The sequence below is a fragment of the Sinocyclocheilus grahami genome, unplaced genomic scaffold, assembly GCF_001515645.1.
Source record: "Sinocyclocheilus grahami isolate Dianchi unplaced genomic scaffold, SAMN03320097.WGS_v1.1 scaffold44.1, whole genome shotgun sequence".
In the NCBI taxonomy this organism is placed as follows: Eukaryota; Metazoa; Chordata; class Actinopteri; order Cypriniformes; family Cyprinidae; genus Sinocyclocheilus; species Sinocyclocheilus grahami.
This window is the reverse complement of record NW_015505223.1, coordinates 1964083-1982129: the sequence shown is the minus strand read 5'-3', so window position 1 is coordinate 1982129 and position 18047 is coordinate 1964083. Positions and strand designations below refer to the sequence as shown.

Sequence of the window (18047 nt, the reverse complement as noted above, 5' to 3'; positions counted from 1 at the left end):
CCTGAAAACTTCAAGTAGCGACAACTACATTAACTACATTGTCTGTATAGAACCGAACTGGAAAACTAGCTCAGAATTGACTCTTCCTGCCCCAACAAAACAACCTGGAAGGCCTGAAGATGCATATCAAACCTTAACATTTTTTAGAGTGACTATTGTAGTTTGTACACCAGTGGCAAGTTACATAACAACTAGTGTCCGACTAGCAGTTAGCCAAGGGGAAATCAGTCTTAATTTTGCATTCAAATTAGACCAATCTATGCGTTTACGTAACTGACTTTAAAAGGTTGAACAATCTTGTACTTGTAAGATTAGTCTAAGCAGTTTATGCAACTGGCTTCAACTTTGGAATTTGAATTGAGGTAGCAAAAAGGATGTGGAATTCCAACTGAAATTTATGTGTAGGAAATTTGAAATTCAAAAGTCATTTAACTGTTGTAACTATAAAAATAGTTCAAAACCAAAAACGTTTAAAAGGCCATGCAATGTGTATGATTTATAGGCATTACAATAGACAGACAGACAAATGTTTGAAATTCCAGCTATAGAAATATAAACAATTTTCCCCATCTAATTTATTAAAATTTATGGACCAGACTGGACAAGCACTTAATTTCCCAGAATGCATTAATTTCTTCAAATTGCAATTCAGTTCATTTCCCTTCCTGTCATTTCAGTTCAACATCCTGTGGGGTTTGGGCCATTCAATTTAAATTCACACTCATTAATTGAAAGGGAACCAATCCTTCAGTTCGGAATTTCACATAGCTCTGACATACACAAATGAAACGATACTCGCAAGCCAAATCCAAAATTGCCTTCTAGCTTAATAAGGACAGTGAGCCCATTTAAGGATATAAGGGCTGCACACAACTTATGTCAGGAGAAAAGGAGTCGTCACTACATCCTGTCAAATTCTGTGTAGCTAAAGGGGAAAGTGACAGTTCCGTGGCAGGTCAGGGAATTCGATGAAAAACTATCACCGTCTTGGAACTAAATGGATTTGGGGCACACAGCTGGTGAAGTCTCTCTCTCTTTCTGCACTCATCTACTTTCTCCATCTTTCACCCTGGTAGAGGTGAAAAAAAAACACAAGGAGTGAGCTAATAAGCATTCTCAGTGGTCCCAACTCTGACGTGTAGAGAAAAGTCATTCAAGATATATTTACTTATAACAGCACAATGCATTATGGGGACGGAACTCATAAAATGCAAAGAGCATACAATATAATTCACAGCGTGAGGGAAGTGCTTCATATCTCTGACAGCTTTCGCATATGTGATTGCAATCGAGTATCCAGCACGCTGCCTCATTCAATCACAAGCCTTTAATTGAGAACGGACATTAAAGAGAGAAGCATCCGCGGGACGTCCCCACGGTCAGCGCAGACCTCAAGACGAGCTGCTATATTAAAGTGTAAATATTCGAACTGTGCCATTGCTCAAACAGCTTGTCTGAACCAGACCAAGAAGTCATTTGGTTTAATGCTTTAAGATGCAGACCCACCACAAGGGAAATTGTCTGGTGACAGCCACTATTGCTCTTAAAATGCTTCCCTGCCAAGAATCTTAAACCCATCACCTGCTATGAAAGCCTCCTAAGGGGAGCGTGCTGAGAATTTCGACCAGATGGATATCCGGCACCAACCGGAGCACTTTGGATACAGGGTCGAGTCGAGCATTCCTTGAATGTTTTGTCAATGTCGGCTAGTTTGCCAAGTGAAACAGCAGCCCAGCAATTGCCTCGCGAATCATGAATAAGTTATTGAGAGGTTTCCTTGGCGATAAGGTTCACTGACATCTTTTGGACTGTGCGATAGCTCATGCTAAACTGGAGGGGATGACAGATTGTGCTAGCCTTAGATAGCTTTGTCAGTGTCACAGCCCCCATTCCCCGCTGGGTCCTGAGCAACCCGGACCGGGCGGCACCGGGCATGGAAAGAAACACGTGGCTGGAGTGTCTGGAGAGACGCCAAACAGCAGCCCAGCGATTGCCTCGCGAATCATGAATAAGTTATTGAGAGGTTTCCTTGGCGATAAGGTTCACTGACATCTTTTGGACTATCCGATAGCTCATGCTAAACTGGAGGGGATGACAGATTGTGCTAGCCTTAGATAGCTTTGTCAGTGTCACAGCCCCCATTCCCCGCTGGGTCCTGAGCAGCCCGGACCGGGCGGCACCGGGCATGGAAAGAAACACGTGGCTGGAGTGTCTGGAGAGACGCCGGTGACAAAAAGAGAGCTCTCGATCTCCTAACTCAAATAACTACTTGCCTGCATCCCATATTTCTCCGTGACCTTAAAGGAAATGACAGCTCTCATCTGGGAGTTGGTGTCAGGTCAAAATACAATTGTTTTTCTCTTGCTACCCTTCTCCTCTACCAATGACAGAGAAAATGGATGATTGTCGACTGGAATTCGCCATCTGTATAATGACGGTCTCACTTTTCCTTTCAACGCTGGACCTGAAACTTCATTTGAAATTAGACAAATGCCAAATGCATGCAGTCAATTGCCAATGTCCTGTGCTGTGTAATGACCCACTGCCTTAAAGACAATACTTGCAATACTTAAAGAAAATAGATATTTTACTTTCATAATGTGACACATTTTTTCTTCTAAACCAGCATTTTTGGATTTTGATCATAGACGTTGAAGGTCAAGTTCACCCTCTGCACAAATACCAACATTCCAAATCCATTCCTATTTGCTAATATTGTTAACCAGCTTTTTAAATGCACTGATGAAAAAAACTGTAATTTGTATTATAAAAGTACATTTTAATGTCACATTGACAATTAAGCAGATAAACTGTTTATGTTGTGTGCAGTTCTCCTCCATTTGTCCAAATGCTACAATCTGTCAAGGTTACAGGAACGTTTCTTTCCTTATAGAGTAGCGCCGATTATCAGAACATGTGGGATATCGCCTGGAAATGATGCATGGCCGTTTGGGCTCTTCTGCATGCGAATGAGTCTCGACCTTTGTCCTAGAGCACAGAGGGGCGTCTGACCATTATTCTGCTGATCACTAAAGCTGAAAGCCTCCTGTGAAATGCCCATGTCAATGGTTTTATAAAAGCACCTTACTGGAACCAGTCAAGACTGATACACAACCTTTATATTATATATATAAGCTTTAAAAGGTGACATCAATGTTACTTTCTTAATACATGTTCTTATTGATAATTCATCAGTGCCCATTATTTTAATGAACAAAATTGTTTTCATAATCTTTCATCAAAATGAATGAGAATTGCCAAATTAAATAACCATTTAAGTTTCAAGGCTTTCTAGACTTCCTAAAGTTTTTCAATACTGCAGTAATTTAAAGCTATTAAATGTTAATTTAATAAAGGCTATTGCAATAATAGCAAATATTTTAAATATTTTAAAAGAAATTACCATTGGGATACTTGAAGACATACCTGGATCTCAGCGTCCTGGTCAAAAAGCCTCAGAAGTGGGTTCTGTCAGTGTTTCTATAGTCCTGTAATCAACTGCAAAGTTGCATTCAAGACTGAGGTCATTCTGGTGTGTAATAGATGTACAGACATCAAAATATCATATGTATATGAAAGCTATAAAGAACATCAGATTACAATTAAACATTCGAACTGACTCCATCAGCTGATCTATTACAGGCATGTGTGAGTTAAATAGAGATTCAGAACAGCACACAGCTAGAGCCTCATGATGAAAGTGGAACAAGCTCTCATAACAATAATGAAGTCACGATTTTATTACAGCCCAGGTCTGATAACACATTGACGTCTGAGTCTTAAGTAGTCATTTCTAACCCTTAAGCATTTGGCTAATCATTAAAACCCCATACTTTTCACTACTTCAACATTTATCATTTCAAACGCTTTTCAATACACTTTGTCCATGCCCCCCCCCCACCCCCCAGCGCAATGTTAAAAATAGAACTACTATTATTGACAAGCCAAGGGTGAGACATCCATTTAGATTTAAATTATACTATATCTATCAGTTGGATCAAAGTTGGGAAAATTCAATACGGAACGTATTTGAGGGGTCTTTCTTATTCACCCCTCTTCCTCTCCTAGCACTTATTTTCAGATTAGGGTCCCAGTTTTCTTTCAAACACTATGAATCTTGGACCGAAAGCGTTTTTTTTTTATTCTTTACCAATTTTCTCACACTTTCCAGGGTGCTTGAGAACCTTGACAGGCACTTGGCAGGCTGAATGCCCCTTGCATTGAGGGCTCCTCTTTCATCTCCTCAAAAAACTATAGGCTTTGTGTTTTTTTTTTTTTTTTTTCCTTCTCTGCTCTGAATCTTTCAGATAGCGAACCGATGTGGGCAGGCATGAATCAGCTGCTTGCACTGCAACTCGAGTTAATCATGAATAATTGGCCAAGGCTACTAGTGAGGCATATGCTAAGAATGAGTGACTAATTATGCCTTTGGCTAGATGCTAGTGACCCCTCAGCCTGTTTGAGGAGTCGCAGCACGTTACTAATATGGGGGAGAGGTATAAACAAACAGGAATCCGGCTGTTTAGCTCCACTCGCCCAATTACAAGGATCCAATTAGAGAACAGCATCCCAGAGCCAGTAATACAATTTATGACCAAGGCGGGGATTTTATCTGCGAATACTAAGCCCGCTAGACGTAATCTTAACAGCCACGCCATCTTTAATTTGGTGTATGGACTATTCTAGGTCTTTTGCACACTGCAAACTCATTTGGCCAAGAAAAAAGAAAACAATTTATGATGCTGTCAGCTTTCACTGCACTCCGTCTAGTCGTTTCTGAACGTGAGAACAAATCCTATTTGAACAGCCCCTAATTCAAAATGAGCAAAATGAATGTTCTGATGTAAAACCAAAAGAGTATTTTTCTATAAAACATAGTATTATTAAACCTAATATTATTAAAGACAAGATGTTAATATATTCTCAATAGATCTGCAAAGGTTGCCAGTGCTAAATATATATGTAAACAATCATTTTAACACGTTAAAAGTAATAAAAAATTGTTTAACTAGCACTAAAATAACAAACTACGGTTACACTTTATTTCGATAGTCCACTTTAGAAATTCTACTAACTATAAGTAACTACATGTCGACTAATTCTAATTGATTTGAAACTACATGTCTACTAACTCTCAGAGTAGACTGTTAGGGTAGGTTTAGGGTTAGTAGAATAAGTTGACATATACTTGCAAAGTTTTAGATAGTCAGTATGTTGTATGTTGTTGACCCATCAAAATAAAATGTTAGAATCTCACCGGCTCACCAAGGCTGCATTTATTTGATCAAAAATACATAAAAACAATAATATTTTGAAATATTATTAGTCTTTAGTGTCACATGATCCTCATTCTAATATGCAGATTTGAAAACAGCTGTGCTGCTTAATATTTTTGTGGAAACCGTTTTGTGTAATATTCATGTCTTTACGATCACTTTTGATCAATTCAATGCATCCTTGCTGAATAAAAACATTAATTTCTTTATATATTATAAAACTTTTGAACAGTAGCGTACATCTTTTTTAGTTACAACCCAAATAAAATAATAACTATTTTATTAACTAAATTAAAGCAATGTGTGATTCCTATGTGCTTTCTGTTAAGACCAGTCTTAATTAGCTTAAAGTTTTGTAAAATATCATCTCACTGATTAAAAAAAAAACAAAAACTTGTAAGAACATTTCAGTAGCCGCTCCCGTTTAATAACATGACCTCATTAATTGACATGTAGTTGCAAAGTTACTTACTGTTAGTAAAATGTCTAAACTGGACTATCGAAATAAAGTGTTACCAAAACTACAACTAATAAATAAATAACTAAAATACTTTTTTTTTTAAATAATAAAATTGGCAAAAACACAACAAACACTCAAAAAAAATTACAAAAATTAAAATTAAAACAGAAAATGTAAAATCTTATTCAAAATATCTAAAAAAAATAACTGTATATCTATGATAGTAAAATGACACTGATGCAAAGTGCACATTGGTTACTGCATTTCTCAATAAAAAATAAGTTTCATACCAATCCATCCAGCATGTGATATTTCTCCAACACTTCAATGTTACCAATGTCCTTCAGAAAGACTGGGCAAAGAGCAGCTCCATCTAAAATTGGAGCAGCGCTGAGTGCCAGTTGCCAAACTCAGCGGGATGCTTTTAAGGCCCGAGGCTGGCACAAACATCTCAATTTTCTATTCTTTTTATTTATTTGTATTTTTCAACTGCAGTCTGGACAAGTGCGTAGCAGTCTGCCAGTCAGTGTACAGCCAGAGAAAACTCTGAGTATGGTACACACAGACACTGTTTTAAATACGACTCAGGAGAGACTTTGTTTGCTGGCTAATTAGCCGAGTGCACACTGGTTTCTCGGCCGGCATTGTTATAATTGCAGCCGGTTTATGCCGCTGACCTTTTTTTCAGCTGCATGTTCTGCATCTGCAGTTTTTATTGGTGCAAATTTTATGCAAGGACATGTTTTTTAATGTCTTGTTGGTAATGTTGTTTGTGCTTGCTTGTGTGTGTGTGTGTGTGTGCTGTACACCAGACACGCATTTGCAATTCAGGACTGACTGCTGCTTTTTTAGTTTTGTATTTTTCTTGGAGCCTTTCTTTGAAGACGTGAAATGATCATTTCTGCACTCTGTTGATTATTATATATGCATAAAGTATAAAAGTATTATTATTATATTTGATAATATAAAACATTTATTTGTTCCATTTGTTTTGGATGCTAACGAATTCTAATAAATCTAATAAACCATCTTTGACGAACACTCTGCCCTTGAATGGGTTTCCAAGACAAAGACAAAGTGTCGAGGTGACAGCAGCAGGTGTCTGGTGACAAAGGATGGTGCTGAAAACTACCCTTAATGAAACAGGCCTTTACAAAGGGCCAAATAAGAACAGTGCTTATCCAGCAAAAGTGCTGCTAGATGGAGTGTAAAGTGCACACATTTTCCATGACGCCACAGTAATGAGGTTTTATATTGGTCTGGCACCTAACTCGCAGCCCACCAGCCCCTCTTTAGATCTACTCCTTCTCCATACCGCTTCATCTCTGTCTGTTTCTCCGTTCATCTCGACTGCCAAAACAGACCTGCTGAACACAAAGTATCTTCATGTTCAATCATAATCAGACTTCCCATCTTTCCTTGTTCTGATGTTAATGCACAAAGCCTTTGCTTCAATTCTCTCTGGATTTTATTGGGTATGTTTAATTGGTATATTAGTTATTTTTTATTTTTTTTAAGTCTCACTGGCTCACCAAGGCTGCATTTATTTGATCAAAAATACATAAAAACAATAATATTTTGAAATATTATTAGTCTTTAGTGTCACATGATCCTCATTCTAATATGCAGATTTGAAAACAGCTGTGCTGCTTAATATTTTTGTGGAAACCGTTTTGTGTAATATTCATGTCTTTACGATCACTTTTGATCAATTCAATGCATCCTTGCTGAATAAAAACATTAATTTCTTTATATATTATAAAACTTTTGAACAGTAGCGTACATCTTTTTTAGTTACAACCCAAATAAAATAATAACTATCTTATTAACTAAATTAAAGCAATGTGTGATTCCTATGTGCTTTCTGTTAAGACCAGTCTTAATTAGCTTAAAGTTTTGTAAAATATCATCTCACTGATTAAAAAAAAAACAAAAACTTGTAAGAACATTTCAGTAGCCGCTCCCGTTTAATAACATGACCTCATTAATATATGACATTATTCTTCTGCTTTTCGCAAATCAGGAGTCAAAACTCAAATCGATAGCGCGGCGGTGGGGAGATTAAATTAAGCATGGCACAAACTGATTAGCTCATTTCATTTCATCTCAGAAACTCTGCCAGAATGCCATACAAACAGATGCTACACCCGTTCAGCCTGGAAAACTCGCTTAGCATTCCTCCCCTTCTTGACCAAATCATGGACTTGCATGTGTTCTGGCTCAGAGCTGTTCTTATGAATCTATCTGCGGTGGAAAATAAAAGCACTAATCGCTGCAAGTCAGCTAATTTTTGCTGAAACATGATGAAGTGTTGCCTTAAGTATTAATAAAGTGTAGGTAAGTCATGTGCATTAATCATGGTCTCTGTGCAATGGTGTTCCTCAAGGGTCCGTCCTCGGAATCTTGGAATTTATCCGATTCTCCAACCGGTCCAGAGGAAACGCAGACCATACTACACACACACACACACACACACACACATGCAAATTAATAAATAAAATAAAAATGAAAAGCAAGGACTCTAAAGCCCACCAATACTTTATCATGGTCACGGTGGCCATCAGACAACGTGCTCCTCGGGAGTCCACCTCACTGCCGGCCAATAAAGAAAGTCGACATGGTGCAGATTACCAAATGATGCTCCAGCATACATAATAGAGATCATGGAACATCTCAAACGCACAGTTTCTCTCTGCACACTAATTAAATCAATGGAGAGACCTGGTAGAGAGAGAGAGAGAGCGAGAGAGACAGAGAGAGAGACTGGTTGGTGAAATAATGAAGCGCTTTAAAAATGATCTGTGCTACTGTGGGACCCGCCGGCCCAGACAGACTTGAGTCGTGGAGGAATATGCAATATACAACCAAATAGGCGAGGTATATTAATCTTGGCATGCCTCTGAGCTCTGGCTAAATGAGATGGTCCCTGTGCAACTGCCTCAAATTTTGATTCCCCCTGCCCCCCTCTTTTTTCCCATAGATTGGTGTCCGTAGTCCTCATTGATTTAATGTTTAAAGCTCCCTTCCTCCCTGTACCTGGTTTGGAATTACAACGGAGTCTGACAAAGCAAACTCTGTATCTTCACAAGAGGCGTCAGCGTGAAGCATGGAGACGGATACCCATGCAAATACATATTCCTTACAGCCGTCTGGCATCTTAACATGCCGCCTGAGGTGAAACTAACGCATATTGGACACAGACGGCCAGGTTTACTGTCATAAGAGTCATTTAGGAGCTTTATGATTACATCAAACCTCGATTTCTGACATCTTTTGTCACAAAAGGCGTGTTTAATGAGCGAGGATTCTCTTGTCGGGTAGCTTCTGTTATTAAACCCCGTTATTATACCAGGGTTTGTAAAGATTACTTAAGCTTTAAAAGCAAAGAGCATCTTTGATGTGCATAGTATTTATGATGGTTCTCATAACCGTCACTCGTTTTTTTCCCAAACGCAAAATAAATATTTCATATTCGGCAAAGTTGCTGAGCTGTGGCGAGCGAGGCAGACCTGACACGCGTTTCTGTTTGGCGGGGGATGAAGTCGAAGTCGCTTCATGAGAGGCGATCTTATCACATCACAAGGGACCTCACGCTAATATTTGATTTCTTCCAGCTTTGCTGCCCAACAAAGCTGATTATGACTATGCATATGCATACATCATCTCACGTGACTCGATTAAACAATTATATGCTTGAACTGAATTTCAAAAACTAGTAAAACTACACTACGATGTGCTTTCCTGCATGAAAATAAAAGTTTGTCATTTCAGTTTCTAGTGTAGGCAGTAGACGTAATAACGTATAATACCTTATCAAACAAAACATATATAATGCGCATAAAAACATATAGTTTTACATTTTCATTTGCACTATAGGCGATTTTATTTGAGCATAGGCGATTCTAGCAGGCTAATCACCTTGTAGGTAGCTTAATTAAGCAAAGAAAAGCTTTGGTTACATACAATAATATGTTAAAAAGATAATTCATTTTGAATAATTTAATCTTGAAAGGCCCTATATAAAACATAATATAATAATAATAATAATATAAATTATTATTATTTCATTATACATCTCATAATTTGAGATATTTTCTATGTGAACTAAATGTTATATATATTAAATATATAATATGCTTGTAAAGCAGGGCTGTACGTTAACTTTTTTTCACATAGCACTGGTGCTACAGAGGTTGAAAGTTTTGTAGCACAGGTTAAAAAGTTGTAGCACAAGTATAAAACGTCTGTTATCATGCCTGAAAACAAACACAAGTAATGGAGTTCATCACTTAAACAGGCACTGATGTTCAATACAGAGCATAAAAAATACAAACCATCACAAAAATTGTTTTAGACAAAGTTTTCTTAATTTGCTAAAAATGGAAGCGTGCAGAAACATAACACCTCTTACACCTTAACAAAATATAAAATAAAAAACAATGGCAGACATTTAGGCAAATTTAGCAAAGATAAAAATCTTTGTCATTATTTTATCTTTGTTATTAGAATTTTTCAGGTACAGTATTTAGCAGTATTTACAACATTTTATTTTTCAGGTACAGCATTTAGCAGTAGCATTCAATAAATTGAATGAACAAATATTAAAATAAAACACTATATACATCAATTATACTTTTTTTTAAAGCAACTGACTGATGCTTTATCAGCAGTTCATCAGTCAAGAGCAGTGAGTGATTTTTTCCCTGTGTTAGTTGTTTTATTAACATTAAAATATCATCTGTCTTTCAATAGCGTTTCATTTTTATACCATCATTTACTTGGGACAAAATGTGAGTGAGTAAATAATCACATATTTGATTTTTTGGGTGAACTATCCCTTTAATGACAGTCGGCAGCATGTTTACTGTCCCTTTAAGAGTTGCACGCATTTCTCTCTCAACTGTTTATTTTAATTTTAGACATAACCAACTGCGTTTATATGTACACCTTGTATGTTTTTGACAGTATTAGACGCGAAATCAATCAGACACGAAAGACAACTTAGTCCAATAATCAGGCGCTTTTTGACAGGCTCTCAGTGTGAGCGCGCTTCTTGAGTACGCGCTCAGAAAAAGCACATGCAGAACAGCACGTGAATTAAATGTTTAACCGGTATTCCTTTAAAGCAGATGGAAATAATGTAGTTTTGTGATTGCGCATAAGTGCAGTGTCCCGTGAGAGTAACTCTACCGCTGAGCTAACACTGATGTGAATGCATGTGGCGTTGTACATTATATTGAGACGGAGCGAGGCGCCAGAACTGTATCGCACGCATGATAGTGGTAAATTTATTCATCGCACAGACCAGTTTTTTCGTAGCACGTGCGACATATATTGTCGCATTGTACAGCCCTGTAAAGGTTTGTATTAAAATATTTTGGTGCATATCAATTAACCAGGCACTGAATGGAGTTCCCATTCAAAGTCCTTTCAGCCAATGGGATCACTTTGTGGGTCTTCAGTGGGCAGACTGAATTGTTCATAACACAGCACCATATCAGTACAGCTTGTACTAAACCTGAATGAGTGCACGAGAAGCATATTATAGTTTGGCATGTCTCTGAACAAGGTCAGAGCAAGCAAACCTCTGCTACCGCCGCAGAGACAAACACTTGTGATGTGCTGTTATTGACTCTGGCTTACTTATATGTTTTTCCTTTCCTGCTAAAAGGTTGAGTGAGGTACTTGCCGATGATAAGACAAGTAGTATATCACAGAGATTTATTAAATCCATTTCCCCCCGGAGAGAGAACAAACACAATGTGTACTATTTACCAGAGCTACTCAAAGAGCAAAGATGAATGATGCGGAAAGAGCTTCCTCTCAGGTAAAAGGCAGATAGTATCGTGAACAGAGCAGGGCATTGTAATCAAAACTATCTGACCTCTATCTGTAGCTCCGTACACAGGAGGGCCCCGGCCCGATGGGACGTATACGTTGAAAAGAGGACATCAGTCATATGGGTCAGTCTGACCTAACGGCTTAGCTGTACAGCAAGGTTATATGAATACAGCCTCAAAAGACTAAGTGTCCGCGAGGAAAGCGTTAGAGGTCGAGGTGGATTGTGAAGGATCCGACCCCTGTGTACAGCTTAGACGAATCGCTCTGATCTATTGTTCAAAACGCCTGCTGTTTGCTTTGTGACAGGCTCTATTTGAAACCTATCTGCACCGGTACTGCGGCATAAAACAATGGGGCAATTTGTTTTACCTTATCTCACAAACGAGCGATGCACCTTCGAGTGACAGCATCTTTATGCTGCGTCGTGGCGTTGCCGCAAAGCGGAACATTAATACACAAAGCTAATTGATGGCAATTGTAAGTAGGTGCACGGCACAGTGATATTGGAGAGGCTTTGAAAATTGTCACAGGAGAGGGTTTGTATGGGGCTGATGATTGTGTGTGAAATAATAGCTGGCTCGGGGTCTTGGCTGTTTCTAGGTGTTGTCGGAAATTGAAAACTGCTGAGGCATTTCAACATCAACCCCTCATATTATGGAGCGGCTTTCTGCGTTGTTTTCTACATGCAGCATTATTCTGCAGCGAGGATATTTCCCAAAATGCTGAAGGTTCACCATCAGTTTTGGACATTTACATAAGATTAAAAAAAAACATAAAAACACATGAAAACATGCCTTATTTCACAACAAAACTAAAAGGGGAAAAAAAATTATTCTTTTTTTCCAAGAAGGGCCAAGTCTGCCACTGAAAAATTTTTGTAATTGTGACTTTTTTAATATTTCACAATATTTTCTTCTCAGAATTGTGCAGGGGAAAAGTCCCACATGAAAACATGCCTTATTTCACAACAAAACTAAAAGGGGAAAAAAAATTATTCTTTTTTTCCAAGAAGGGCCAAGTCTGCCACTGAAAAATTTTGTAATTGTGACTTTTTTAATATTTCACAATATTTTCTTCTCAGAATTGTGCAGGGGAAAAGTCAAAATTGTAAGATATAAACTCACAATTTAATTAAAGAATTAAAAAAAACATGATTATTTAGAAATACTTGATTTGGCAAAGTTGTTTAAGTGTTTAACTAATATAATAATTTTTCACGATTTTTGAAAAATATTTAATTTTCTTTCTTTCTTTTGATTTTATGATGGAATATGTCCCACAAAATGTTTTTGACCGATTCAACCATGAGCATACAATAATAAATAAATCTACTGAAATCCATCTGATTACTGATTGAATATCAAACTGTCCATTCATACCCAGAAAATCTGATAAACTGTGTACAAAACATAATTAGCAATAATTAGTGATGTCGGAACGCATAATTTAGGACTCCACTGATTTAGATTTTGCAATAATTGCAATTAACTGTTCTTAATTAAACTTCATGGTGAATGGCATCAGTAGGTTTATAATACAAGATGCTCGTGGCTTAATAAAGTTGGCAAAGCACTGCGGCCTGCCTATACTGTACCTGACACTAAATTTTCCTTAACTAATGCAGAGCTTAGCATCATGACAAAATGGTGTTGCACCGCCAAAACTACTGCACCAAACCTTCTCTGGCTTCCTGAACCCTCACAAAAGATGACACACTAGCTGTCATACTGATGAGCCATCCTTGAATGCTGTTCACATCATAGTGCACCTGTCACGCTGGTCAGCTCAGAGCAGATAAAAAAAAAACAGCTGTCTGGATCGCCGTCCTGATTGTGTTCACAGGACAGGCCTGGATGCGGAGGTCAGACCCAATGAGGGCTTATTAAGGTCAGCTGTCACAGCCCTGTGTGTGTGTTTACCCGTTCACTTCAGTGTGAGTTGGATGCTGGCTTGTTATCTGGATGATTTAGGATTGGGATATGGTCAGGAATTAATAAACTATAAGATGAGCAGTTGATTCCTCTGTCATCTGTTAAGCAGGAGAGACAATGTCTGCCATCAAAGTCTTGATGACAAGGATAGACCAACCGCTCTAGTCAGCTTTTACTACAATTCAGCTCTGCCGTATTAATTTACATGGTATCAATAAGTGGTCTAAATAATAAAATTGAAGTGAAATTATTTTGGAACTGAAACTAATGACAATAAAAAGCAAAATATAGGCTCATTAATCAGCTGAAAGCTAGTATCAATTCATTAAAAAAAAAAAAAGCTAATTCACACAACTCAGAAATTCCATCAAAGAGAATATGTCTGAAAAATAAACAGAATATATAAAAAAAATTTAAAAGGATAACATTCCTTCTATAACTTTGGGGAGATTGGGGGAGAAAGTGTAAATATTGACAAATAAATAAACCACACTGATGTATGGAAGCTAGTTTCCACTGCATGACAAAAAAATAAAAAGCACATTTTTTATTCCACAATTCTGAGAGTTTTTTTTTCTGCAAATAAAAAGTCAAAATTGATATATAAAATTAGAACGGTGAGATAAAAAGTCAGAATTGAGAGATATAAACTCAGAATTGAAAGAAAAAAAGTCAGAATTGTGATATATAAACTAAGAATTGCAAGAAAAATAGTAAGAATTGTGAGATATAAACTCAGAATTACTACTTTTTATCTCACAATTCTAACTATCTACTTTATCATCTCACAATTACATTTGTTATCCCATGGTGGAAACAAGCCTCCATACAGATGCACTTGACTAACTAAAGCAAACATAACAGGGAAAATTATAATAACGAGGAAATAATGATGGGAGAAATAAAAGATGAAATGGTTACCAAGGTTATGATGGAGGTCAAGGTTCAGATGACGAGTTCAAAAAAACTGGGAAACCACAATGGCAGATGCTCTGTCGTCTCTGAAGGAAACAAAAGTACAGGGAAAATGAATGAATGAGCCATCACACTGGCCAAAGACAGCTTTATGAAAGCATACAGTCCAGAAGGAGTAAGCCTACAACTGAGATTAGTTGTCATTAGCACAGCAAGATAACAAACAAACATTGTCAACAATAGGTCAGTTAGGGAGGGAAGTACTCGGTGCTCAAAAGGGAAAGCGGCCTCATTAGCTGAACACTACATTTAAATTGGCTGCTTTATGAACACAAGCGCTCTGGTCAATTTATGCACATTTCCCGCTTTTGTCCTTCCCGTGCTACACATGCTCCGCTAGCCCATTATAAATTACCTTTGAGATTTACTGTAAGAAAAGACTCTTTGTTTTTCATCTTAAACCCACTGAGAACATTAAAAGTTACTTATCGCATGGATAAGCCGGAATTTTTCCTGTGCCTTTTTTTCCCCCTCACAATGTTCTAACATAATGAAATTAACAAACTACGTTCAAGACTAATCAGAAATTGCTCCTCAAACAGGGAATACGCTGCTTGATGTAATTATTGAACTCGTCTGGAATGTTTTGGGCATGCGATTATTTTTCGTTTTAATGTGTTTTTAATTGTAGCTGTGTTCTTATCTTGCCGTGTAGATTAGCATCAAGCCATTTATTTGCAACCATGACGGAAACAACAAACCAACCGTGTGTTAAGAGTGCAGCTAGCCCACCTCCTGGACACGGTCAGGCCTTTGATTCCAGAGCCGGCATGGAGCCGCATGCTAATGAACCCTTGCGGCAGCTAAAATACGATTAGCCAGAGCGCCGCTCTTACATTTACCAGTCCTGAAGCAGACGGCAACTGCGTAAGAACAATAAAACGACCCAAGACTGCTTGCTGGCATTTTTCGCCCTGTCTTTTTTCAGACAATGCTTTGTCACCAGCGAAAAGCCATCAGCAAAATGAGATAATGTTTACAGGGCGAGCCGGATGAAAAACAGCTCCAGTAACGTCTCCCGTTCAGTGGACTAGAAGTATTCCTCGCCGGTATGCGGAGAAGCTTTAACGGGAAGAAAAAAGACGAATGCTCTCGGCATAATTACAACAGTTTTAGTGTGCGTAATTGTGATGGTTTCTTACACCCAAACAGAAGTGCTAACAAAAGCAGTCTATTGTTCTTGGCTCTTCAACAAAAATCCCCCCTCATCTAATGATTCAGGAATCTCATTTTCCCGCACCTAATGATTGTGAACAGAAAAGGTTCTGCACAGTAATAGCCCGCTTCGTCGTAAATAAGCACGGAAACGATCATGATGAGGGAATTATTCCATGTGTTCAGATCCGGCGACTAAAACATAAGCAACAGCAAGATTAGCAGGTGTCCTTGAGATAGTTTTCCACCTCGCAGCAACTGCGAAAATAAAAGATCAGCAGAGTACACAAAGTTAAAGCAATAAGGAAATGCGTTTCGTACTTCACTTACATAAGAATTGCTGAATCATCCGGGCCGCCCTGCCTACTACTATTCATTTCATTACCACAACAGTGTTCATTAGAATCAAATGCATGCATACAGTAATTTAAGAAGCGCCATAAAGGTGGTTAGAAAGCATGAAAATGAAAGCACGGTGAGAATGCAAGTGCTTATGCTGGCCTGATGGGAGCAACTTCCCTCCAGCGAGCTGCTCTTCAATGGTGTATATGTTCAAATTACTCTCCCACTTACCCTCCGACCAATCTCTGAGATTGTATTAGGGTGACTTTTACAAACACGGACTCCGGATCAGAGAAGACATGAACATTCATCAGCACGGGCCTTTCACGTGACGTCACGTGAGGAGCTCATTTTAGCCCATGCAGTTTCTCAAGTACAAGAGCACACGAGGCGCAATTACCCGTCCTTTGGGAAATACACTCTGAATAGCTCATCAATACTTGTTACTTCTGTACGACACTGAAGCTAGATTTATTCATTCCCTCCCTAAACTCCCCCGGATGTGCACTTTGAACACAGCCGTTGTGGGGAAGCGCTGGATAATTAAGCATGTTTGCTAGGTTTATCTTCGTGGTTTGACAGTGCATGCATCTCTCTTTTACGCAGAAGTGCTTGACTTTAACTGAGAGAGTTAAAGGTGTTTTAGCAGAAGGGAACGAAGAGTCAGGCATAAAAAAGGGGCCAAAAATCCCAAGGCATTTTGGCATATCTTCCCAATGGCGTGACCTGTCTTAGAGAATGCAAATCACCTTGGGGAGTGACAGCAAGATCTGTAGGTCAAGATGGCAAGGGATGACTCATCTTGACTGGGCATGTGTCTGCCACTGAGATGGATCTCAAAGGGTCAGGGGTTTGGCTCTCAAAAGTGATCTGCACGCTCAATATGGCCATCAAGAGGTGAGTGACCTTTGAAATAGTCGTAAACAAACACTAAACTTTTAAAGACAGACCAACTGTGAGCTGCGAGGTTGTTAATCGATGCTTCTTTTGAAGCAATCAGCCAGCATTTCAAATTATGTTTTAAATAATCATGTTTAACATTGGAATTTTTGGTGAAAAACTACTTTACCCATGATTCTGCACAGACATCTCCACCAATCAGATAATCGAAACAAGCAAATCAAGCCAAGAGTTCTTTTAATTGCCCATCCAATCCTGTAATGCACTGCGGATTACATAATCCCTATATGCTCTCAAACGCTTTAAAAATTGTAATGCATATTTTCCAATAAATGTAATGTGGATGGTTTAGTTAATTGCTTTTAACTCTTAAATGAAAATTATATCCGGAACCAAAGCCGCTAAAAAGTGGATGGCCACTGTTGCGATCTATAGATTATAGTTTACCAGGACCTAAAATGCTTTAACTATTATGACTAGCATGCTACCTGACCATTTCAGCAGGGGAGTCTTTAAATTCAACCGTCAAGTCCTCCTGAGTCTATATTCTGGGCAAAATGACGTCTGTTTTAGTCCCACAATGACCACAGATTAGGGCTGTGCGATTTGGGGGAAAATCTCAAATTGCGATTTTTTTTGACAGATATTGCGAATGCGATTTGATTTGCGATTTTAAATTTGCAAATTCAAGCTTCAGCTCAGTATTGTCAATAATGTGCAGCACAGTATGGGTATCATTACCCTGCTGAAAAAAAACAATAGAAACCATCACACAAATTCTTATAGTTTCCATTAAACCATTACAAAATTCCTTTTTGATTTGACACAGGTTGCGCGCGTGCGTCAAGCCTCATCCATACTGCCAGATGCGCTCGTGGAGACTTGCGGTGCGGAGCCGGGTGCGAGTATAAACGAGCATTACGAGACAGGCTGCGTGAGTGCGGTAAGCGTGAACGGCTCGTCCGTGACGTGGACAAATTCTTATAGTTTCCATTAAACCATTACAAAATTCCTTTTTGATTTGAGCATTATTCCAATAGGAATTACTGTTGTTCCATTGGTTGCCATCTGCAAGATTACATCCCACCAATAGAATCCATCAAATAGAAACCATTATAGTTTACATTAAAACCAAACAAATTCCCATTATAACCCTGAAATCCATTA

General features: G+C 38.3%; 1 protein-coding gene and 1 long non-coding RNA gene across 7 annotated transcripts in view; one reads left to right on the top strand and one right to left on the bottom strand.

The window, feature by feature from the left end:
• The window catches only part of camta1b (calmodulin binding transcription activator 1b), a 299937-nt gene that overhangs the window by 222968 nt on the left and 58922 nt on the right, over nt 1–18047 (bottom strand). The window lies entirely within an intron of this gene.
• The window catches only part of LOC107582407 (uncharacterized), a 22087-nt gene continuing 14955 nt past the window's right edge, over nt 10916–18047 (top strand). The window contains exon 1 of the long non-coding RNA XR_001608947.1: nt 10916–11096. This is a non-coding gene — a long non-coding RNA (uncharacterized lncRNA). The remainder of the gene's footprint in view (nt 11097–18047) is intronic.